Raw genomic sequence first — 24491 nt, forward strand, 5'->3', positions numbered from 1 at the left:
ATAGAGCCCTGTGTCTGGCTCTGTGCTGACAGCATGGAGTATGCTTGTGATTCTCTCTCTCCCTCTCTCTCTGCCCCTCCCCTGCTTGCTGTCTCCCTCTGTCTTAAAATAAGTAAATGAGCTTAAAAAAAGAAGAACTAACAATTGTAAATACTTATGCCCCCAACTTGGAACATCCAAATATATAAATAAATTAATAAAAAATATAAAGAAACTCATTGATAATAATACAATAACAGGGGACTTTAACAGCTCACTTACAACAATGGGCAGATCATCTAACCAGAAAAACCAATAAGGAAACAATGGCTTTGAATGACACACTGGACAGATGAACTTAACAGATAATATATTCAGAACATTTCATCCTAAAGCAGCAGAATGCACATTCGTTTTGAGGGCACATGGAACATTCTCCAGAATAGATCACATATTGGGTCACAAATTAGCCCACAACAAATACAAAAAGATCAAGATCATTCCATGCATATTTTCAGACCACAGTGCTATGAAACTTGAAGTCAACCACAAGAAAAAATTTGGAAAGACCACAAATAACATGAGGGTTAAAGAATATCTTACTAAAGAATGAATGGGTTAACTAGGAAATTAGAGAAGTAAAAAAGTACATGGAAGCAAATGAAAATGAAAACACGATAGTCCAAAACCTTTGGGATGCAGCAAAGGCAGTTTTAAGAGGGAAGTATATTGCAATACAGGTCTACCTCAAGAAGCAAGAAAAGTCTCAAATATGCAACCTAACCTTACACCTAAAGGAGTTAAAAAAGGAACAGCAAATAAAGGGAAGGGAAATAATAAAGACTAGAGCAGAAATAAATTATATAGAAACAAAACAAACAAACAAACAAACCCAGTAGAACAGATCAACGAAACTAAGAGCTGCTTTTTTAAGAGAATTAATAAAATTGATAAACCCCTAGCCAGACTTACCAGAAAGAAAAGAGAAAGGACCCAAGTAAATAAAACCATGAATGAAAGAGGAGAGATCACAACCAACACCACAGAAATACAAATAATCATAAAAGAATATTATGAAAAACTATATGTTAACAAACTGGGCAATCTGGAAGAAATGGACAAATTCCTGGAAACATACAAACTACCAAAACTGAAACAGGAAGAAATAGAAAATTTGAACAGAGCCATAAACAGCAAAGAAATAGAATCAGCAATCAAAAATCTCCCAACAAACTAAAGACAGGGCCAGATGGCTTCCCAGGGGAATTCTACCAGACAGACATTTAAAGAAGAGTTAATACCTATTCTTTTCAAACTGTTCCAAAAAATAGAAATGGAAGGAAAACTTCCAAACTCCTTCTACTAGGCCAGCATTACCTTGATTCCAAAACCAGACAAAGACCCCACTAAAAAGGAGAATTACAGGCCAATATCCCTGATGAACCTGGATGCAAAAATTCTCAAGATACTAGCAAATCAAATCCAACAGTACATTAAAAGAATTATTCACCATGATCAAGTGGGATGTATTCCTCAGCTGCAGGGCTGGTTCAATATTTGCAAATCAATGAATGTGATACAACACATTGATAAAAGAAAGGATAAGAACCATATGATCCTTTCAATAGATGCAGAGAAAGCATTTGACAAAATACAGCATCCATTCTTGATAAAAACCTTCAACAAAGTAGGGATAGATGGAACATATCTCAACAAAGGCCATATATGGAAAACCCATGACTAATATCATCCTCAATGGGGAAAAACTGAGAGCTTTTCCTCTGCCATCAAGAGCAAGACAGGGATGTCCACTCTTACTATTTAACATAGTACCAGAAGTCTTAGCCTCAGCAATCAGAAAACAAAAACAAATAAAAGGCATCCAAATCAGAAAGGGAGAAGTCAAATTTTCACTATTTGCAGATGACATGCTACTCTATGTAGAAAACCTGAAAGACTCCACCCCCAAATTGCTAGAACTAATACATGAATCAGCAAAGTCACAGGATATAAAACCAACATACAGAAATCTGTTGCATTTCTATACACCAATAATGGAGCAGCAGAAAAAGAAATCAAGAAATTGATACCATTTGCAATTTCACCAAAAACCATAAGCACCTAGGGATAAATCAAACCAATGAGGTGAAAGATCTGTACTCTGAAAACTATAGAAAACTTATGAAGGAAATTGAAGAGGACACAAAGAAATGGAAAAATATTCAATGCTGATGGATTGGAAGAACAAACATTGTGAAGATGTCTATACTACCCAAAGCAATCTACACATTTAATGCAATCCCCATCCAAATACCACTAGCATTTTTCACAGAGCTAGAACAAACAATCCTAAAATTTCTGTGGAATCACAAAAGACCCTGAATAGCCAAAGCAATCCTGAAAAAGAAGAGCAAACCTGAAGGCATCACAATTCCAGACTTTAAGCTATATTATAAAGCTGTAGTTATGAAGACAGTATGGTACTGGCACAAAAGCAGACACATATCAACGGAACAGAACAGAAAACCCAGAAATGGACCCACAACTATATGGTCAACTAATCTTTGACAAAGCAGGAAAAAATATCCAATGGAAAAAAGTCTCTTCAACAAATGGTTTGGGGAAAACCAGACAGCAATATGCAGAAGAATGAAACTGGACCACTTTCATACACTGTACACAAAAATAAATTCAAAATGGATGAAAGACCAAAATGTGAGTTAGGAAATGATCAAAATCCTAGAGGAGAACACAGCAACCTCTTTGATTGCAGCCAAAGCAACTTCTTACTAGCCATGTCTCCAGAGGCAAGGGAAGCAAAAGCAAACATGAGCTATTGGGACTTCATCAAGATAAAGAACTTCTGCACAGCAAAGGAAACAATCAACAAAACTGAAAGGCAGCCTATAGAATGGAAGAAGATATTTGCAAATGACATATCTGATAAGAGATTAGTATCCAAAATCTGTAAGAACTTCTCAAACTCAACACTCAAAAAACAAATAATCCAGTTACGAAATGGGCAGAAGACATGAATAGACATTTTTCCAAAGAAGACAACCAGATGGCCAGCAGACATATTAGATGCTCAATATCTCTCGTCATCAGGGAAATAGAAAACAAAGCCACGATGAGATCTCACCTCGTACCTCTCAGAATGGCTAAAATTAACAACACAAGAAGCCACACATGTTGGCAAGGATGCAGAGAAAGGGGAGCACTCTTGCACTGATGGTGGGAATGCAAACTGGTGCAGCCACTCTGGAAAACAGTATGGAGATTCCTTAAAAAGTTAAAAGTAGAAGTACCCTGCGATCCAGCAATTGCACTACTAGGTATTTACCCAAAGGATAAAAAAATACAGATTTGTGGGGGTTCATGCACCTTGATGTTTATAGCAGCGTTATCAACTATAGCCTAACTATGGGAAGAGCCCAAATGACTGACGAGCATATATATGTAAGCGTCTGACTGACATAATCAGGAGCCTGATTAGGATTCTCTTTTTCTCTCTCCCTCTCAACCCCTCCCCCGCTTGCGCTCTCTGTCTCTATCTCTCTCTGTCTCTCAAAATAAATAAATAAACTTTAAAAAAATAAAATAAAAAATAAATATAACAAAATAACCCTACAATTATACTAGAAAAGATCAAGACAAAAACTCTCAGATCATACCACTAAAAACCAGAAGAGGGGGTGAAAAGAGAGTGAGGATGCATGAAGGAAGGTATTTTCTTATCTTTCATAAAGGGAGTCAACTGCTATTTTTTTTAGTTTCTGAAATTAGTATCTTCAGAGATGGATGCAAAGTATGTTATTTAAAGATATAAAAATAATCAACAGTAGAACTAAAAACATTCTGTTTACCAAATTAGCAGAAGGTAGGAAAAATGAGAAAAAGAGAAGCATATAAAACATAAAACAAAAAATGGAATTAAGGCCAAAGATATCTGTTATGAATTGACAAAAAAATTCTATCCATTAAAAGAAAATGACTCTCATGTTGGGTAAATTCAACCCAGATCCAGCCAGATGCCACTTCAAGGCACATCCCTGAAATTAAATAATTAAGGCACAATAATCACAAATACATTGGACAAATGAAAATGAAAAGAAGGCAGGGGTCACAACACTATTATCAGAGGAAGGGGAATTCAAGGTAGACATTACTCAATGAGACTAAGAAGGTCACTTGACAAACTGATAGGGGTTTCATCCACAACCAAGATATAACAACCTTGAGTGCAATATAGCTTATAAAAATATACAGAAATGAAGTTGGACATGCCAATCAGAAATTGATAGAAAAGCAATTAGTGAGAGACTTGAAAGTATTCTTTTAATTCTTGACAGATCGTATTGATGAAAATCTAAATTAGATTATTGAGAGTATTTAAATAACAGAATCACTTGAACGCTGTGCATGAAGACTAAAGCCCTGTCTCCCTTTGGTTCTGGAAGAGTGGTCAAGAGTCCCCAAATGTCTTTTGTAAAGTGGGTCTTGGGGTGAAAAAGGGAGGAAATCTGCAGATGATGGGAAAGGCGGGGTTTGGAATCCCTCAAGCCTGGATTTCTGACTCAGCCCTATGACTAACTGCTGTGCAACCTTGGGCAAGACACTTCACTTCTCTGAGCCTCAGTCTCTCCTGCTATAGAATCTGTAAATGCTTCTTACAGAGTTCTGGTAAAAATGGAATGAGGCCCCCTCTAGGGAATGGGCAGGACTTGATCACAGAGCTACATATCCATATCTGTATAGTAGGATTTCTCTGCCTCAGTGCTACTGACATTTGAGCTGGATAATTCTTTGCGTGGGGTGGGTGGGGGGGCTGTCCTGTGCATTGTAGGATGTTTAGCAGTATCTCTGGCCTCTACCCACTAAATGCCAGGAACACTCCCTCCCAGTTGTGACAACCAAATATGTCTCCAGACATTGCCAAATGTCCCCTGGTGACAAAACTTCCCCAACTGAGGACTGCTGGAATAGAGAGAGATGTGGAAGAATGCTCTCCAAAAGTGGATGATTTTTGTCTCTGGGTGGTGAGATTTGGGGGACCATTTTTGTTGTTCATTATAGCCTGTTCTGCATCTTTGAATGCAAAATCTACAAAAGTCCATACGTTAAGGTGGTGAGTAAGACACAAATGTGCAGTGTTTTATTTCATTATTATTTATTTTGTGAAACCATAGGCTAAGCAGCACTCTCTCTGTTCTCTACTCTGGCTCCTATGAGGAGATACTTGTTCAAACCTCTTTTGTGTGTGACTAGTTGTCTCATGGGAAGAACACCATCAATGTGGGCTTTCTGTCCCTCCTTCAGCTCTTTACTGCAGGAGAACATGGGGGTGATTAGTACAAAGTCTTCCTCTACAGGGCAAGCAGAATGGAGCAGTCTTTGTGCAAAGACGTTACAACTTCATGATTTTATTTCAAACGAGTAGACGTGCAATTTGTTAACAAAAATCGACCAAAGAAGCATGCATTAGGCAGTAATCCACCTGAGCTCCTAGGCTTGTGGCAAAAATCTCAAAGACCCCAAAAGCGTAGCATCATCATGTTTACATCACAGCTCTGAAACGAACATGAAATGTGCCATTGAGACTGATTTCTCCATTATCCCCTTGCGTTCTGATTTTTAAAAGATATCAAAATTCCATTTTTCCCAAAGAAAGGGAGCGCAGATTCACAGATTTCATTACCAACTTAAAACAAATTGAGCGAAAAATTAGGGAGAATGTTTTTTCATACGCAGCAAAGGCCTCTTTTTAAAACGAGCAAACATCTGTGCACTTAAGTACCTTCTGTTAAGGTCTAAGGAAGTCAGTTTCTGGAATATGTGTGAGTTCATTGACTCTGCCTCACTTTCAACTACTGAATAAGAAATGAAGAAGTCATCCTTCAGTTTTTTTAAAAAGTGTAAAAAAATGATACATCTGCCAAGAAAGTTTGGATGGGGCATTTAGATCTTATAATAAACAGATGCAGAATGCAGCATTGGGCTGGAATCGGGCCAGACGCTGGGGCAGCATTTGGATTTTCTGTTCTGAATTTTTATTTATTAACTTAGAAATGTCATCTAGTGCTCTTTTTCTAAGTATTAAAAGATATTTGTTCACATTAAAGCTCTGCTACTGTATTCAGTAGCCAGTAGGCACGTGAGGTTATGGAAACGGTAATTGCAATTAATAAAATCATATAAAAAATTCAGGCCCTCAGTCATATCTTGCATGACATATTTCAAGTGCTAATAACTACTTCCTACCATATTGGACAGCACTGCTCTACAGGGTTTGGAAAATAAAGACGTACATAAAGGAGAAATGATAAAGGGATCGTATACCTGTGGCCTGCATCTCAGAACCACTGTTGTTGGAATGTGATGGATTACCTCCTGACATTTTTTTTTATTTCTTTCCATATAAAAATTAAAAAGCTGTTTTAATTGGGGTATATATTATGTATAGTAAATATTTTCTTTGGGTATCTCACTTTCCATCTAAACTTATTTCATTTTTTTATTTTAGAGAGAAAGAGAGTGAGCATGAGCAAGGGAGAGGAGCAGAGGGAGAGAACAGAGAATCTCAAGGAGGTGCCACACAGAGCCCAAAGCAGGGCTCAATCCTAGGACCCCGGGAGCCAAAATCAAGAGTCAGATGCTCAACCGACTGAGCCACCCAGGTGCCCCTCTGTCCAAACTTCTCACATGAGATTTTCCCCATCTTAAAATACATTCTTTGAAAACACATGATTTATAAAATTTTCTGCTGCGGAGGGTAATTCTTATTGTAGGAAATTGAAGTAAAGGGAAAGCAAAACTCCCCCTAAATCTTACCACTCAGAGATCAATATCTTCAGCCTTTTGGTGAGCATTCTTTCAGATAGTTCTTTGGACATAAATACACAGATGGGCATATAAATAGCCAGCTTTATTAGGGATGTTTCCATGTCAGTGAATCTAGAGATGCATTATCCCTTTTATTAGCTACAGATTGTTTCAAGACACAGATGTCACATTTGACTCTTGTTGCTACATCTATCAATACCTCCTTGCCTTCTGCAGTGCTGTCCTCTTCGGGATTTTATTCCCCCTTCCTTTCTTTCTCCCTTTCCTCCTTCTCACTTCTCCCGCCTTCCATATATGTTTTCTGTGCCTGGCACTCTGCTGGTGTCAGGGATAGAACAGTAAAGAGAATAGTTAAGTTCTTGCTTTTAAGGACTTTGTATCCCAGTGGAGGAGGCAGAAAGGAGAATGGGCAAAGGGAAGAAATACTAACAAAGAACAGTTCATTACAGGTTGGGGGAAATGCTAGGAAGCAGGCAGCCTGGCGGGAGTGGGTGTGGATGGATTCAGTCCTCAGGCTTTGCCTTGCTTGCTGGCTGGTTCTGGGCAGTGGAGCAGGCAGGTGGCTGCCCCAGGAAAGGGACAGATAGATGGAAGTGGTGTCACTGGGTCTGGAGTGGTCAAAGGCACGGGACCTGGAGTCCAGATGCTGATGTTGCTCTAGACCGGTGGTTCTCTTCCCCTGGAAGACATTGGACAATGTCTGGGGACATTTTTGGTTGTCATAACTGGGGGGACAGGCTACTGGCATCTAGTGGGTAGAGGCCAGGGATGCTGTTCAGCCTCCTACTGTGTACTGACAGTCCCCACAATAAAGAGTTATCTGGCTCAAAATGTCCATGGGACTGAGGTTGAGAAACCCTGCTCTGGAAGGCGCCAGGACATAGGGTGGAGAGGGAGACTGAGTCTGGAGGTGGGTGGGGAGTCTTCAGGAGGAGGGACGGTGATGAGAAGGGGACAAGAGAGCTTGAAGAAACAGCTCTACCTGGCCCGGGGAAGCCTGGCCCTGGCGTGGCCGCTAGCAGCTGTGAGGGTGCTTACTGAGGGTGCTTACCCTGGATTCAGATTCGGGCCCTAAGGTGTGTGTGCATGGGGGAGGGGAGAGGGCCCCAGGGCAAGTGGGGGTCTGGGGGACAGAGAAGTCAGGCAAGACAAAAGGCTTGGTTGCTGAGCTTTTGGTGAAATGGGGTTGGGTTTGTTTACATCAAAAAGGGGCTCCTGAGGGCGCAAGAGAGGTCTGGGAGGGAGCAGTGTGATGAAAGTGGGTCAGGCTGGAGGAAGCCTGGAGCCGTGTGGTGGTGGCCCCTGGGGCAGTGACAGGTGTGGTCAATTAAGTTCCTCTGAGTCAGGAGGTCCTGGGTACAAATCCTGCCTCTGTCACAAACCAGCCGGGTAAGTTTGGGCAGTTGATTTGACCTTTTTGAGCATTAGTTTCCTTCTTGGCAGGGTTGCCGGGAGGATGAAATACGATGGGGCATGGGGCGGTGCTCTGTAAACTATCAAGTGACGTCCCCGAGGGAAGTAGAGTGAGAAACAGCCCTTGAAAAAAGAGACAAGAGTTTTTGAGCAATGGACGCTGACCAGATGCAGCCTGTGAGGGGACGCGAAAGATACTTTGGATTTGAAATGTCACCAGAACAGGCTCTGCCTGTGGTATTTCCATGCTCACTGCCCGAGGCTGAGTCAGGAGAACAGCTGATAGGACTTGAGACCTTCACACCCCTCCTGGAAGCAGAAGGGCAGTGAAAGCATGGCGAAGGAAGCTGGAGGAAGAGCCGGCTGAACAAGTGTCCTCTCTCACGCATGGCCCCTCTGTGCTACCGGACCCCGGGTGATGGAGGGCTTGGGAGACAGCGACCATGGACTGCCCACCTGGGAGCTAGGCTCTTTCCTCATGTCATCTCACTTAATCTGTACCACAGTCTTGGGGGGGGCACTTTTTAGCCCCATTTCACAGATGAGGAAGCTAACACCCAACGGATGAATTCGCCGGCCCCGCGTCACATGGCTCACAGATGGCACTGCCAGAATTTAAACTCAGGCTGGTCTTTCCTATTTGAGGAAAGATTCTCTTCCGCTCATGTCTCCCCAGCTTCCTTCATGAAGTTGATGCTGTAGAAGATGTTAGTTTTGTTTTGTTTTGTTTTGTTTTTCAGATAGGAATAACATAAGAGCTGTTTGGGACCCAGGCTCAAAGGGCCAATGATTGTGGTCCAGTGGCCAGGGGTGACCTGAGTAGAGTCAGGTTGTAGCCAGATGGTAGCTGAGCCAGAGGCTCAATGCCTCCATCCCCTCCCCATCCCAGAGGGAACCACTTTCTCATTTCTATAACCGTGAATTCGTATTCCAAGTGGGGTTTTGTAAAGGTGACCAACATGTTCTGGTTTGCCTGAGATTTTTCTGGTTTTAGCACTGAAAATCCTGGCAAACTAGAGCAGTTGGTCACCCCAGTCAAGCCTCATGCTCCAAACAGGTCCCTTCCTCTGCTTCACAGAACCCATGGCCTCTAACAAGGGGAGATTTGGTCCCCAGTAGCCATCTCCCTTGGTACTGAAGGCAGGAGTTAGGTGTTTCTGGTTCTCCTGACCCTCAGTACCATCAGACACCATCAACACTCAAGGTTTTATTTATAAGTAGGACGATGAAGAGAAGGAGCAGGGGTAGTTGACAGTGGGTGGTGTGGAGACTCATTACTCCAAGTGGGGTCCGTGGACCAGGCACACCCATAGCACTGGGATCTTGATAGAAATGCAACATGCCCAGCACTGCCTCCTGTCCCTGCCTTCCCTCCTTCCAGACCTACTGACTCAAGATCTACATTTAACAGGCTCCCCATGTGATCTGGGTGCCCACTGGGGTTTTACTTCTCCCATCAACGATGATCATGCTCCCTCTTTCCATCCTCAAGCTGAGACCCTCCCCTCAGACCAACCAGAGAGTGGTCTCAGAGAGCTATTGCTAGACTCACAGCCCTTGCCTATGGAAGGTTCTTCATTTCATCATGCTTAGGTTCTGATAAATTATTGAACCAGGTGAAAGTTTCCTTCCATCTCCCTGAAGTAGATCGGGAGAAGCATCCAGTACATTAAACCCTCTCCCATTTCACTCAAACCCAAGGTCATCTCTCATCTGGATGGAGGGAGGGCGATTTTAGCCTGTATTGAATGCGTTCCTCCATTCTCCCTTAAGGATGGAGCTCTGCACTCACACCCAGCTTCAGGCCATGAATTATTGAAATCTGAGAAACTTGTATTTGGTCAGTCACGTAGGCTTGGGGTGTGGGGAGAGAGCAGGGCCTCAGAATAGTGCTTTATTATTTGAGAAGTTAAAACAAAATAAAAATACAAAAGTAGTAAATTGGCACGCTTGCTGCTGGGATAATAACTGTGAACATCTTGTTATATTTACCTCAAGTATGTTTTTAATAAAAGATAAAACATTACAAAGTTGAAGCGCCCTTTGATTGACATCCTCAAATTTTATCCTTTACCCCTTTCCCAGAATCAATCGCTATCATGGCTTTCATGAATAGCTGTGTTTCCTTCTGGGCAAGCCTTTTAAAAGAAATTGTTTTGAAACCTTTGTGTTTTTATATACATATGTATTATATTATAAATAATAGATACATGGGGTTGTTTTGTGGAAATGCATTTCAATATGTACATAAATTTGCTCTGGGTCTCTTTACACCTGGCTTTTTCACATAAGGCCACTTTTGACCTCTATTCTTGTTGATAAATTTATCTCTAATCCATTTGTTCGAACTGCTGCAAGGTATTCTGTCATGTGGATAGGCCATGTTTTGTTTCTCATTTTCGCCTTGTTGCATATTTAGATTGTTTCCAATTTTTCACCATAACAAACAGTGCTGCAATAAGCATCCGTGCCCTGGATCTCGTCCGGCACACGTGGTGGTGTTTCTCTGGGGCATGTCACAAGCCATGGAATCATTATGTTGTACAGTTCGTGCACTTTCAATTCTACGAGGTATTGCCAATTGCTCTCCAAAGTCGCTCTAACGATTTACATTCCCAACAGCAGTCTAGGGGAGTCCAATTTTCTCCACATCCTCTCCAATGCTTGATATTGTCAGAATTTTTTACTGTTGCTAGCTCCGTGGGAGAAAAATGGTATACCTCTGCGGTTTTAACTTGTCAATAGTTTCCTTTTGGTTGGAGGGAGCCCTGGCAGGGTAAGATGAGGGCTGAGCTGAGATCAGTAGGCTTAGATTCTTATCTAGCTCTGCTGTTAACTTGAATTTGAGCTTGGGTGAGTCCCTTTCTTTTTCTGGTCGTCTATGAGGTGGTTGGGCTGGATGGTGTGTAAGAAGGATGTCACAAAGTGGGCAGGACCCTTCTGATCCATGGTATATGAAGTTTTGAGATGACAAGACTTGCACAGGAAGGTTCCACTTGGCACCTGTACTGGATCCTGGGGTTACGTCACAGTAAATGATTCTTGAATTACTGACAAGGCTGCAACATGGAATCAGAAGAAGCAAGTTTCCATCAGGGCTCTAACGTTAATCTACAGCATAGTTGTGGATGGATGACAGCTATTGGCAGTCTGCTAGGTCTCTGGAATGGAGGTCTAGCTGCTTCATAGGCAAGGAGACCCACTGCTGGGAGCCCAAGTGGAAGGTCATGTTTCGGACAGCAACCCAGCCCTGGGCCAGCTGTAAGACCTGGGCTCCAAGAGCAGCTCTGGCCAAGTGAATTTCCTGAGGCTGACTCTGTTTGCTCTTGGCTTTGGCTTAAATGGTTTTTGAGAAGCAGAGGAAGTGACTTCACCTGAGATTGAGCTCATCTGGCTGCTTCGGGATTGGCATGCATTTGGTTTAGGCACCTGGAGAGCTGATGGGTAGGACTATAAGGTTGCCAGATTTAGCAAATAAAAATCATTCTATTTGTATGGGACACAACTGCTAAAAAGTTACCCATTGTTTATTAGAAATTCAAATATAAACTGTATCCTATGTTTTATCCGACAGCCCTAGGTAGGAGATGACAAGTCCCTCAATATAAGAAATAACTGAAGATAAGATAGTCTAATTTCACAAGTAGTGAGCATCTTGCTGCTGGAGATATATAAACACAGCTCAGGTAAATCATGAGTGGAAATGCTGTGTGTGTGTGTGTGTGTGTGATATAGTCTTGTGGCCGCTGCTTACATGCCTCCAAGGTGTTCAGTGCTGCCTGAAACAGCTGTGGACATCTTGGAGGGTAAGAAAAGGAGAATATTGCCCGAGCCTCCATGTGTCTTTCAAGGACTGTCCTCAGTGAAGCACTGTGCCACCATGGTTCTCAGAGTGAGATCCCTGGACCGGCACAATGAGCACCATCTGAGTTTAGAAGTGCAAACTTTCGAGTCCTACCCCAGACCCACTGAATTGGAAACTCGGAGGGTGGGCTCCAGCAATCTGTGACTTGAGCCCCCCCGGAGGGTTCTGATGTATGGTCAAGTTTGAGAATCAGGGGGCAGATCATTGGATTAGAAAGCTGACTTGAGATCCCAAAACCATTGCTTTGAGCTCCCCTTCTCTGGCGGGGAGGGAAACTGGAAATTGAATTGGGATGAGAGTGTGGGAAGGAAGAGGTGACTCTTGCCCTGTGGGGGTGTGTCCAGCAAAGAAGTGAGGGCCCTCCTTCCAGTTTCCTCACGTGGCCGAGAGAGAGAGAGAGAATACACGCAAGTGAGCCAAGGAAACTTGGTGATTGTTGTTAAAGAATTGCATTTTTTAATGAAAGGCTTTTTAAGCATCTATTTGGAATCAAGGAGAAAGACTCAGTTTATGGCTTCAAGGACCTCACAGTCAAATGGAGGAGGCAGATAGCTATAAAACAGGTGGAAACACAGACAGATAGCTGTGTGTGCTGAGAACAAGGGTGGATAACGTGGAAGAGGAAGGATTCATTTTGACTGGGCAGGAGGTTGTGGGGGGTGGCATGGTGCTTCAGAGAGGACAGCTTAGAAAGACCTTCTCAGCCACAGGTATAGATTGCATGTCGAGACAGGGAGCAGCTGGGGTGCTCGGGCAATAGTCTGCCTCTTCTCACCATCTGAGATGTCCACAGGCTGTCTTGAGCAGCAGTGAGCGCCCTGTCCTTGGAAGCATGCAAGCAGAGGTTCATGACCACACTAGCGCTGGATGGAAGGGTGGTCTGTGTGACCTTCTGGGATGAGTCCCTCTTAGGATTGTTTAGTTTCTCCTGGGGTCAGCTGTGGGTAGCCTGGGACCTCTAGTGCTGGTCCTCTCCCTGCACCCCAGTCCTGCTAAAGACCTGTCTTCTACACAGTACTCACTACTGAGCAGAAAAGAGTGGCTTTAGGGGCCAGGTATTAAACAAATGAAAGACAACAAGGGGCAAGGTGGAAATATCCAGGCTGCACCCTATGTGTTCATGAAATGTGCTTTTGTAAAAAACAGCTTTATTCTACTTATCTGCCTCTATTGAAGGGTTCATGGATTTTCCAGATCACCTTGTACTTAGCCCATGGGCTGTGTTTGGCATCTCTGTGAAAAGCTTTGTGGGAGCTTGCTGCTCACAGTTCTGTCCTCTGGCTAGGCTACAGAGCCAACCATCCCTGTGAAACTTTCTCTGGGGTGGGGGCTGGGGGCTGCTGGGTTTCCGGGGGCCTGGTGAACACTGAGGCCATTTCTATGTAACTTTTCAATTGCCCTAATTGTGAGCTGAATTGCTTCTCTGGAAGCTGACTGCTCGGCGTCGGGAAACATGGTCACACCGTTTGCTGTCTTCACAGTCTCCATTTTGGTAACAGAATGTTGGCGCTATTGAATTTGGCTGCATAATTTTGTCCAGGTTGTTAACAGCCTCATAAACATCTACCTTGCTTTTTCTCCCTGATATTTCCAGTCCATTGTCACGACCAAATGCATGAAATCTTCACTATTATGACTGCCAACCCTAGGAATATTTGTACTACCCTCATGGCAAGTACAAAATACTTCCGCATACAATACCTAAGCTTCTGAGTGCATCAATGTTTTTATCTGTAAAATGGGAGTAATGACAGTTTCTAGTTAGTGAGTTAATACATGTCAAGCTCTTAGAACAATGGCAGACACTCAATAAGTGTGAACTATTTTCACTTAAAATTTTTTTTTAATGTTTATTTTTGAGAGAGAGAGAGAGAGAGAGAGAGAGAGACAGAGCATGAGCGTGGGAGGGGCAGAGAGAGAGACACACACAGAATCCAAAGCAGGCTCCAGGCTCTGAGCTGTCAGAGGGCCCGAACTCACAGACCATGAGATCATGACCCGAGCCGAAGTCAGGCGCTTAACAGACTGAGCCACCCAGGCGCCCCCTGTTTTCACTTTTTGAAGTAGGAAATCCCCCAAAGAAGGGAAAGGGCTCCAGTCAGAGCATATGGGGAAGGGCGCTGCCCTGGGCACAGGCAGTAACGGGGAGCATTATCTGTAGTGAATATAAAAACTATAATGGTGGAGTGCCTGGGTGGCTCAGTCAGTTAAGTGACCAACTCTTGATCTCAGCTCAGGTCTTGATCTCAGGGTCGTGAGTTCAAGCCCTGTGATGGGTCCCGTGCTGGGCCCCATGCTGGGCATGAAGCCTACTTAAAAAACAAACAAAAACTGTAGTGGATTCTATGCCATATCATTGGTGAAACACTCTTTTACCCTGAGATATTCGGTTGATCAATTATCTCATTGGCTGTGGTCACTGCTGAGTTCTCATAATAAGTTTCAAATTAGCATATTTCAGTCATTTACACTTTCACAAACATTGTGTTTTTCATGGAAGCTAATTCAAACAAGTCCATGTCAGGCCTCTACATACATGGGCTCAGCTACATGTGTCCATCTTGAAGGTAAGTTCCTTAAAGATCCAGAATCATCCAAGTTTGCTTTGGGCCCAGTTCGGGTCTTTGATGCCTGCAGTATGCATATTTCTGTATTTCCACAGCCAATTCAATATCAGCAGTGATAGCCCAGTAACTAAATGATGAAGGAGCTCTTGAACAACTTTGATCCCATCATTCTGCACGACCACTGGGAGCTTTTATTTGTGTTTAAGATTTAGAATGGTGAAATAGGGCGTGGGAAAGATTTTGCTTGGCAAGTAAAAATTTTAATTCCTACAGTAAGTATTTTATTGACTCTGAATAACATATGTAAGATAAAAAATTTCCTTTATATATAAGTTGATAATTATTAGTCATTTTAAAACTAAGGGCCAGGGGAATCTGGGTGGCTCAGTCGGTTATGCATCCAACTCTTGGTTTCAGCTCAGGTCATGATCTCATGGTTCTTGAGTTTGAGCCCTGCATCGGGCTCTGCACTGGCAGAGCCTGATTGGGATTCTCTTTCTCCCTCTCTCTGCCCCTCCCCTGCTTGTGCTGTCTCTATCTCTCTCAAAATAAATAAAACATTAAAAAAAAACTAAGGGATGAATCAGGAAAGTAAAGATTATTAGTAGTTATTACCAGAAATGATTTTGCTGTAGAGTAGAGAGGGTGGGTTAAAAAATGATCTCTCCTACGTGGTTCTGTTGACTGTATAGTAGGCTCTGGTGGGTCCCTTGTGCACAATACCTCATTTAATACATAGGTTGTCCCCGGGGAGGGAGGGCTTATTATTCCTGGTTTGTGTTTTGAGTTGATCCAATTCTGCTAATGATAGAAAACTCTAAAACATTGCTTATTCTTACATTGAAATTCACTCTCATTTTGTTTCTTCCCCATAAAATGCTTTATTACAAATGTAACTCGAAAGCCTCTCTCTAGTGCTGTGAAATGAGATCGCCCCTCCTGCAGAAAATTAAATCGTTCTGGCGTCAGCCCCTTTTGGGCCTCTTGCTGGTAATAAAGCCCCTCGAAAGTGTCCCCTCAGTTATTTCAGAAGGCTACTCTTCTGCTGCCATCTTGCATGTGTGGGGAGGGGTATGGCAGGCTCCCCTGTCACTGTGGCCACGCTGCTCCCAGGGACCCCATGAGAAACCTGCTCTGGGGGCATGGATGTCTTTGTGGCTGATGTCTGCTAATCCCCCTTCTTCCCTCCTGGGCCCCCCTCCCCCTCCCCACTTTGGCTGAGGACATGGGGCTGAGGTTACCATGAGAAGCAGGTGCTCCTGCAGCCCACAGACCCAAGTGGCACCTTAGAGATAGCGAAGAGTTTCTGGCTGGCCCCCCGCAGGGCAGGGTCAGCTCAGCCCCAGCAGCTGGCACTTCTAGGTGTCCATATGGCTTGGAATGCCAGCCAGATTTCCTCCTTGGCCTTAGCAGGCGAGGGCTGTCTTTGGTGGTCCAGTTCAAGACCCCCTAATTTCTTGCCCTGGGATCATGCTAGAGACACCTCTGCCCTTCAGGGAACCACCCCCCCCATGCCCCTCCCAACGCACAGGGGTTTGCTCTGGCCCCCAGCTCTGATGACAATCACAACAGCATTTAGTATGTTGCTTAAAGTCTGCCCTGTTCTGTCTTAAATACCACATCATACACAGGGGCGTCCAGCCCTCTAGCCTCCTGATGCCCCCTGCCTGGTCTTATCCCCAGTCCTCCTTTCCTGGGCTCCTGCTGCCTCCCTGGGGTGCAGGACCCTTTTCCTGCTGGATCTGTCCAGTCCTCCCCCTCTTAGTCCCAGGGGAAGTTATCTTCATGGCTGGTGGGGAGGAGAAGGACATTTGGGCCAGGCTCCTCTCAAACATTTTGTTTCAGTCCCCAAGGGCCAGACTTGTGGAGCCCCAAACCAGGCAGGGGTCTTGTTTCTGCTCACCGGAAGGATGTTCTGCGTCCTCCAGGCAGTGAGCTCAGGTGGGTGGCTTGTTTCAGGGCTGGGGAAGGAAGTGGAGAAAGCAAGAGAGTAAACCACGAGGAGCAGCAGTTTTGTTTCACTCAATTGAAAACCTATCGATTGACCAAACATTTAACTGTTTGACAAGTATTTTTAAACAACTACTTTGTGTGAAACACTCTTAGGTGTGATGAAGTGTGCCAAGAAATGTAATATAATTCCATCAAATGAGGCAAAGGAGACAAATTCCCACCACGCGCCAAGGGTCCTGCTAGGCTCTGAGACACAGCGGTGAGCAACATCTCAGAAACGGCATCCTGCAGAGTCCAGGGGAGCCTCTGATAATAGCTGCATCCCGTTCCTCACAGCCTGTGGGCTCATCTCAAGGTTTCTTTAAGTCTATAAAGTGTATTCTTGTCCTATGCCGTGCAAATTACCATAAACTCAGTGGCTTAAAGCAATGTAATGCATCATCTTGCGGTTCTGGAGGCCAGAAGTCTGAAATGGGTCTCACTGGCCTAAAACCAAGGTGTCAGGAGGTTGTAGGGGAGATCTTTTCCTTTGGCCTTTTCCAACTGCTAGAGGCTCCTTGGCTCTAGCCCCTTCCTCTACCTTCAAAGCCACCAGGATAGCATCTTTGTCTTTCTGATTCTGACCCCTGATCCACCTGCCTCCCTCTTTCACTTGTAAGAACTCTTGTAAGAACACCGGGCCCATCTGGACAATCCAGGACAGTCTTCCATCTCATGACCCTCAACTTAGTCACATCTGCAAAGTCCCTCTTGCCATGTAAGGTTACATATTCACGGGGATTCTGGGGATTAGGACCAGACAGCTTTGGGCGCCATTATTCTGCCCTCTGTATGTCACAAGGGCATTGGAAGGATGTGTGTGAGGGGACGTGTGTGTGGGCACACATCTGACACATCCTATTGTGAGTTTCTCTTCCCACCTGAGGGTCTAATCCTAAGGAGGAGCATGTTTCCTGGTGGGGGTCCCCTTGGAGAACATAGTTAGGTGGGCCAGAAGGTGGCCCTGATCCAAATCCAGCCACCCTGTGCAGGGGCTGCTGGTGCCCTCCCTCTCCCCCTGACCCCACTGTGCCCCAGAAGTCACCTGCCATTTCAGTGGGAGATTTCTGCATACAGGATGGCTTCCTACTGCAAACACCAGTGTCTCTCTGCCCGAGGTCTTTCTCTGGCTACAGAAGGGCACTCAGCTTCTGGTAGTAGAGGCTGGAAATGCTGGGGAGTTGACCCCAAGAGTAACCCATAACCAAGAAGGGATGGGAGTTGGTGGATATATCAGTGTCCTGGTAGCTGTAACAAATTATCACTAATTGGGTGCCTTAAAACATAGAAATTTCTTCCCTCACAGTTCTGGAGGCCAGAAGTCTGAAATCAAGATATCACAGGGCCCTGCTCCCTCTGAAGGCTCTGGGGGGAATCCTTCCTTAACTCTTCCAGCTTCTGGTGGCTCTTAGTGTTCCTTGGCTCATGGCTGCATCCTTTCAACCTCTGCCTCTGACATCACATCATCTTTTCTTTTCTTCCCTGTGCATCTCTTATAAGGACACTTGTCTTTCGATTTAGGCGCCCCGTGGGTAATCCAGGATGATCTCATCTCAAGATGTTTAATTATATTGACAAAGACCCTTTTTCCAGTTAAGTTCACACTAACAGATTGCAGGGGTTACAACGTGGACATATCTTTTTGAGGGTCACCATTCAGTCACTTCAGTGAATGAACATCTGGCTTTCTCACCCCTTGGGGACACTTCTAGGGTGTGCTCTACATGGTCTCCTAAAGAGTTCCAAGTGGCATTAAACCCGGCCTGTCCAGTGACCAACCCACTCAGGAATGCAGACTTTATTGGCTGTCTTCGCTCCCCTGTCTCACTCCCTGACTCTTCCACTTTACTTCCTCAGATCACTTCCCAAACTGCCTGCCTGCACATAAATCCTTGTCTCCGGGTCTGCTCTGGGGAAACCCAAATTAAGACAAAGCCCCTTGTTTCTAAGGCCCTTGCACGCAGCTGGAAGTCACGTCTCAGTTGGCTCCCAGGTGTGGTTTGCCTTGTGCTGCACACTCCTGGTGGATCTTCATCTTAGGTGCTCCCTGGTCAGTCCTCCCCCTCCCTGGTCTGTCCCCTCCCCCATCACTTTGCCCTTGTGATTGCACAGCCTCATCTCTATCTCTCAGAGACTCCCGGTTGGTGGCTGGCATGCAGCCTCAGCAGAGGGGAAGTAATTGCAAAGGTACCTGCTGCCTTAGATAGTGGAGAAAGTATCACAGTCAGCATGTGGCTTAATTGGATTAAAGAAAAAAGCCCTGCTCCTATCTCCACAGTAACTCATCGCCCTTGATGGGATGCAGATAGAGCTCATCACAGTAGCAAGAGTCTCTGCCAAGATACTTGCTGGCCTGGCTTTAGGAAGCTTCTGGACAGGGAAGGAGCTGAGTTCTTGGGCCTTTGCCCAGAGCTCAGAGACATAAGCAGGCACAAGGCCTAGACGTGAAGAAAAGAAGCTGTTTGGGGGAATGGAGAGACAAAACCCAGGTTTTGCCCTGGGTTGGAGAGCACGACCCAGGAAGAAGGTCTGACTGAGACAGTCCTGTGCTCAGGGCCAGGAGGATGGGAGAGTTGGAAAAGAAGGATCAGAGGTGATGGAGATGGGCTCTCGCTGCCCCTAGGGAGGAGGAGGAGTTGACCATCTGATAGTTGTCAGTCTGTGAAGTGATCAGATCATGCACCTGTGCAGGAGATCACATGGGTTGTATACATAAGTCACTCCTTCCTTCCTGAGGGGGTGCTCCCAGGCCAGCGTGTCCTCTTAGCCAGCCCACTGCTCCTGGAACTCCAGCAGTCATGAGCCTGAACTCTGGGCTCCAGCCTTGGGTCCTTGGAGTTCTGTGCTGTGTGGATGGGGCATGGGGCCTAGCTCCCCGCAGCAGAATGTAGTGTGTCCTGTTTGGTGACTCTTCTCTGGCGACGTCTCCCTGAGGAATCCTGTGGAGAGGCACAAGTCAGGAAATCGTGGGTGTCCAAATGTAGTAGTGTAATCAAGACCCTAGTTCTCTCCCACTGTAAAGGTAACCTTGATGCTCCTTCTGCATCTACGAGTTGGGGGTCAGTAGGGGGCTGTAGGGCTAGTGAAGCCCCAGGGCACAGCCATGCGCCAGGCACATCTTTTGCTTCAGAAATACATTCAGCAGTGACTGATCTTGCATTTCCTAGTTGCTTAAGGCCCTGCGTCACAGAATAAGGCAGAATAACTCTATTTTCAGTCCACTAGTAAAGAATTTTCAGTCCTATTAGTACTTGAGCTGTATGAATTGACCTTCAGTCATGTCACTGCTGTGCATTCCTACTTCCTGGTTTGTCTTGGGACTGCCTGCGCAGGAAGCTCCCTCCTCTGTCACACCCCAGAAGCTTATGTTTCTCGGAGACACTTTCTCTCCATGTGGTTGGAGGGGTAAAAGGAGCCAGATTGAATATAGTCTTGACCTAAGGCAGGGGAAGTTAAGAGCAATAGACTTCCTCAGGGGGGTGCCGGAGATTCATGGACGGCTGCTGAGCTGGGGGAGCACCCTGTCAGAGCCATGCGTTGGAATGTGAAAGAAGAGACACATGTGCAAATACAACAGGACTTGATGGGGACAGGAACTCAATATATCTGAAGCTGAATGTTTAATCTGAAGGTCTTCTGTGTACTGGTCCCTCTGCCTAGACCATGTGTCCCTTCTGAGATATCACTTCTCAGAGAGTTCTTCCTTGATTCCCCTTCATATCTATGTTTGTTTCCCATGTTACACCCTCTCATGGCTTCCTCTGTTTTTTTTTTTTTTCTCCATAGATTTTACTACAATTTTGAAAGCTTTAACTTGTCTTCCTAATCAGACTTTAAATTCTTTGGGGGGTCAGGATCCATGTTTTACTCATTTCTGTGTGATGCCAAAGAAACATTGCACTGGATGGAGTTAAACAGGTGAGGGAGACTTTATGTAAGACTACTGCAGTAGGGGAGAGAGACTGACCTCTCAAGTCTACTGAAACAAAAGGCAAGAGGGTTTTCAAGCTAATGGAAAAGTAACGGAGGGCACTGGTTTATTTGTATTGGCTCATTGGTATTTGTTAAAGTTAGGCTCCTACTGTCCCAGAGACTGGGAGAGATGGTATTATCTTTCTTAATGATCACATTTCTCAAGGATGGCACCCAGGTCCTTGAATAAGACATATCAGGGTTGTAAAAATGGCAAGAGGCTGGGAGAAGATTTATATCTCAAAGGGGCAGAGAAAGAACTTACAATTGCAAGATTTCTAAAGTAAACACTCTAAGAAAAGAGAAGTCAGGGGCCTATGGTCAGGAAGGGACTATCTAGGGTATAGTCAAGCTTAGGGGAACATTGAGGTATCTTGGTCAATGACCTCCCACCCATGCTACCTTCTTCCCCTACAGGGCCTGGCACAGAACCCAGCAGATAATAGATGCGTTCATTTTAAATTTAACTTGAACATTTGTCCATTTGGTTAATCTCCATTTTCTTCTCTAGACTGTGAGCTCCATGAAGGGAAGGGCCATGCCTGTCTTGTTCATTAGTATAAATCCAGCACTAATAGGCTCCACCTATTACAAGCAATAGGTGCTTGTGGAAAGAGTGAATGATGGATGGGTGGGTGAAGCGAGACAAGCAGCAAGGCTGACTTCCAGGTTTTTGGAATGCCTGGCGTGTAGACATCATAATGATGGGCTGAGGGCAGAGCAGCTGTTTGATCAGGACCCTCCTGCTGACTTCCCAGGGAGGAGAAGCCTCATGGTGTTCCGTGTCTGAGTTGGAGGTGATGGAGGGTGCACGGCTAGAGCTTGGGGAGATGGTTGGACATGTTCCTTACCCCTTGTTTGATTTCTAACAACTGACAATGATCCTGGGGAAGTGACAATGTGTGATCTTTTGAGTTTATTTAGAAGACAGAGCTGCGTGGAGGTGAGGACCCCCTTCCAGGCCACCCCACCAGCAGATGGATGTTGGTGTACGTAATTACTTTCGGGGTCAAAGCAGCGCAATCAGCTCCTTCAGCAGCAGTGAGCACTGAATAGTTGTATTGAGTGCCTGAGGGTGATTTGTTCCATGGGAGTCATTTTCCAGTCAACTGCAGGTCCTGGGGGTGGTGGTTTGAAGGAGCATTCCACACATTTGTGATGAAGACTGGAGGGCTTTGTTAATTAACTCAACAAACATTCATTGAGCACCTACTGTGTGTTGGGTTGTGCACCAGGCCATCAGGAGGTGCGGGGGAGAAACTATGGAGGGGTGCCTGTGTGGCTTACTTGGTTGAGCATCCGACTCTTGATTTTGGCTCAGGTCGTGGTCCCGTGGTGGTGGGATCGAGTCCTGTGTTGGGCTTGTGCTAAGCGTGGAGCCTGCTTGGGATTCTCTCTCCCTCTCTCCCAAATGAAAACAAAACAAAACAAAACAGAACAAAACAAAACATGGATTGTTAAAAGGGATAAACAGAACTGCCCTTAGTCTCATACTCATCACTGCAGGTGCTCTAGTGAGGGGCCTGATGAAGAAGGCTTTAAACTAGGGCCTGGGAAGATGATGGGTGGGAGTTGGGGTGTGTGTGGACAGTTGGAATGGGGATGGGGAGTTGGCACAGATGGACATTCAGTGTCACTGACAAAGATTCTCTCTTTGACCAAGCTCCAGCCAACCTCTTCTGAATCTTCTTCTTGACTAAGCTTCAACGTTGGCCTGTAAAGATTTGAACAAACATTAACATAATTTCTAATGGCTGAAGGCAACATCCCTAGGATGACCCCAGACCTGTTAAAGTCCCTGCCTGAGAAAAATCAAGGCTGCCAAATGAATTTGCTGTTTGTTCCAGCCAACACCTGGAACAAGATAGGGATCCTGACTCCCAGCCTGTGCGGGAGGGTAGGGGCCTGACTTTGGTAGGCACCAGTTAGCAAATCCATGTGGGTTTCATGTGGACCAACATCCCCTTCCCACTTTTTGTAATTTTTCATGAGTATTCCCTCTCCCTCTTTCCCCATTCTCCCTTTATGATGCCCAGTCACCTCTGCACAATCAGAATCAAGCTCAGCACTTCCCCTACAGTCAGTGGGTACTGAATGAAATCTGTTTTCACTGCTATAATGAATTGCTGGCTGTGTTTATCTTTACCAGTTCTCCATGGAAAAATAAAAGCAGAAAGGTGATCTCCAAAATTGTTCAAAAATTACTGGTCAGGAAGAGACCTTCTGGGATTTGATCCATCAGGAGAAATAATGAGAGGAGCAGTAGAAAAGAGGGAGAGCCGGGACATATAGGGCCTTGAAGGGTTCAAGCAAGGAGTTGGGGGCTTTATTCTAAGTCCCATGGGAAGTACAAGCTTTTAGGCTGAAGAGTCATAGATTAGAACAATACCTTGCACAATGTAAGCATTCACTATTAATTGTTAGAATTATTATTTACAGTTCGAAAGAGCAATTCCTCCAGCTGTGGTATGGAGAGAGGAAGTGTGGGGAGCCAAGGTGAGTATGGGACAACAGGTGGGAGTCTACTGCAATATTCCGGGCCAGAGATGGTGGTTATCTTGCTTGGCTCAGTGGTTACGGGGATGGAGAGAAGCGATTGAGTCCAGGGGAGATTTAGGAGGTCACATTGGCAGGACTTGGTGAATGGCTGGAAGTGGTGGGGGCAGGGGAGGGAAAGAGGAAAAGCAAGGATAATGTCTATGTTTCTAGCTTGGGAGGATAAGTGGATGATGGGGCTGTTTCCAAATTCAGGAGCAAGTTTGTGTGTGGGTGGGGGGGCAGACGGGGAGGTCACTTTTTCAGATTAAAAAAAAATTTTTTTAATGTTTATTTTTATTTTTGAGACAGAGAGAGACAGAGCACGAGCAGGGGAGGGGCAGAGAGAGAGGGAGACCCAGAATCCCAAGCAGGCTCCAGGCTCTGAGCTGTCAGGACAGAGCCCAATGTGGGGCTAGAACTCATGAACTGTGAGATCATGACCTGAGCCTAAATCAAATGCTTAACTGACTGAGCCACCAGGGCACCCCTAAATATGTAGATTCTTATTCCAAGCTATCTAGAAACTGGTCCTCTGCTTAGTTTTATATCGTATTGGTGGAGTTAACTGCAATCTTCCAATAGTTGTGATCGCTGCAATTATGTTTGCAGCATGGGGGGTGGGATACAACTGTAAACAACTTGTGAGCTACCAGTTCCACATGTCACCCACTTGGGGCTTATTAGTTTGTTAGAAATGGACAATTATTGAACATCAGCTATGTGCCAGGCCTCATGCAGGGTACTTGATGCATGTAATCTCATTTAATCTTTATGATAAAAAACCCTATGAGATAGGGCTGGTTAGACCCATTTCATAGATGAGGAGGTACTTGGTGATTTGCTTTGGTTGAAATAGCTTGCAATTAGCAGAGCCAAGCTGTAACCCATTTTCTTCCCTCAACCTTAGCTGGTGCCTAGTAGGTAGAAATCACAAGAACAACTTTAGCGCAAGCATTTGGTTCACATTTGCATTCAATATTTATTGAAGTTCCTAGGCCCATCCAGTACTTACTGTCGGGGCTTAATAAGTTCTAAACAATAATGATTTTTCCCTGGATGAGTATAGATGCTTCTGTCAGCTGAGGCTGATTTCCACCTAATTTGCAGGGAATTTGTGCGGCACAATGATGAGCTAAATATTTATGCAGAAAGGATGTATGTACAAATCACATTTCCATAAGAAACACAAGGCAAATGAGAGTTTCCCACAAAAAAGTTTATTGATGGGAAAAGACGCTTTAGAGAATCAAACATTAGCCAGGATTAACCAGCATTATCCAAGAGTTAGCCATATTTAGGCAATTTTAGCATTTATGCCAGAG

The 24491-nt window shown here is 44.8% G+C and overlaps 1 long non-coding RNA gene across 3 annotated transcripts in view; it reads left to right on the top strand.

The window, feature by feature from the left end:
• Positions 1–24491, top strand: part of LOC109272426 (uncharacterized) — a 135611-nt gene that overhangs the window by 60641 nt on the left and 50479 nt on the right. For 2 of the 3 annotated variants that reach the window (XR_002082458.2, XR_002082460.2), the window contains exon 4: positions 23071–23127. The exons of the other annotated variant lie outside the window; for it this stretch is intronic. This is a non-coding gene — a long non-coding RNA (uncharacterized LOC109272426). The remainder of the gene's footprint in view (positions 1–23070; positions 23128–24491) is intronic. 3 annotated transcript variants of the gene reach the window in all.

This window comes from Panthera pardus, unplaced genomic scaffold (assembly GCF_024362965.1).
Source record: "Panthera pardus isolate Hobbes unplaced genomic scaffold, ASM2436296v1 HiC_scaffold_25, whole genome shotgun sequence".
Lineage (NCBI taxonomy): Eukaryota > Metazoa > Chordata > Mammalia > Carnivora > Felidae > Panthera > Panthera pardus.